The following is a 723-nucleotide window of genomic DNA, read 5'->3' on the forward strand; positions in this document are numbered from 1 at the left end:
CCCCTTCTTTTTTCTCCTCCTTTCTTCTTTCTCTGTCCCCGCTTCTTTCTCTCCCCTTCTCCCCTCCCTTCCATAACTCCTTACTCATAGCATTCCCAATACCCACTAAATAAACTATACCCAAGTTCTCTCTGCATGGTGTATCTGGTGTGTCTCCTACCCTCTGCGGTCTCACACCTGCCAGGGTTGCACTGCCGAATTTCTTTCAACTGGTCCAGTCCTGGTAAGAGTTGCCATGTCCGTTGCAGGAGCTTCAACATTGATGGGGCCCACCTCAGGCCTCCTGCGAACGCCTCTCCATTGGAGGTGCTCTCTCTTCCAGGTGAAGGAGGATCTGTCCTCCCCGCGCTTCTGGTTTCTCTTTCTGTCTCTGTGACTCTGCCCCCTTTTTGTCCCTCTCCCCCAATTGTCTTCACTCAAATTATTACGGCTAAGTCAGAACCCATGGTGTACGCGGAGGTATCTGAGAGTCTTTCCCTTTTAAGTACGACAAAGCCACATCACAAAGTTACATCTCATAACCAACCTCACGAAATTTACTGTGGAGACAGAATGGCGGCTGCCTCAGAGGAGCAGGCTTTTTTAAAAAAAAAATTATTTATTTATTAAAGATGTCTGCCTCCTCCCTGCCACCGCCTCCCATTTCCCTCCCCCTCCCCCAATCAAGTCCCTCTCCCTCATCAGCTTGAAGAGCAATCAGGGTTCCCTGACCTGTGGGAAGTC

The sequence above is a fragment of the Microtus ochrogaster genome, unplaced genomic scaffold (assembly GCF_000317375.1).
Source record: "Microtus ochrogaster isolate Prairie Vole_2 unplaced genomic scaffold, MicOch1.0 UNK51, whole genome shotgun sequence".
Taxonomy (NCBI): Eukaryota; Metazoa; Chordata; class Mammalia; order Rodentia; family Cricetidae; genus Microtus; species Microtus ochrogaster.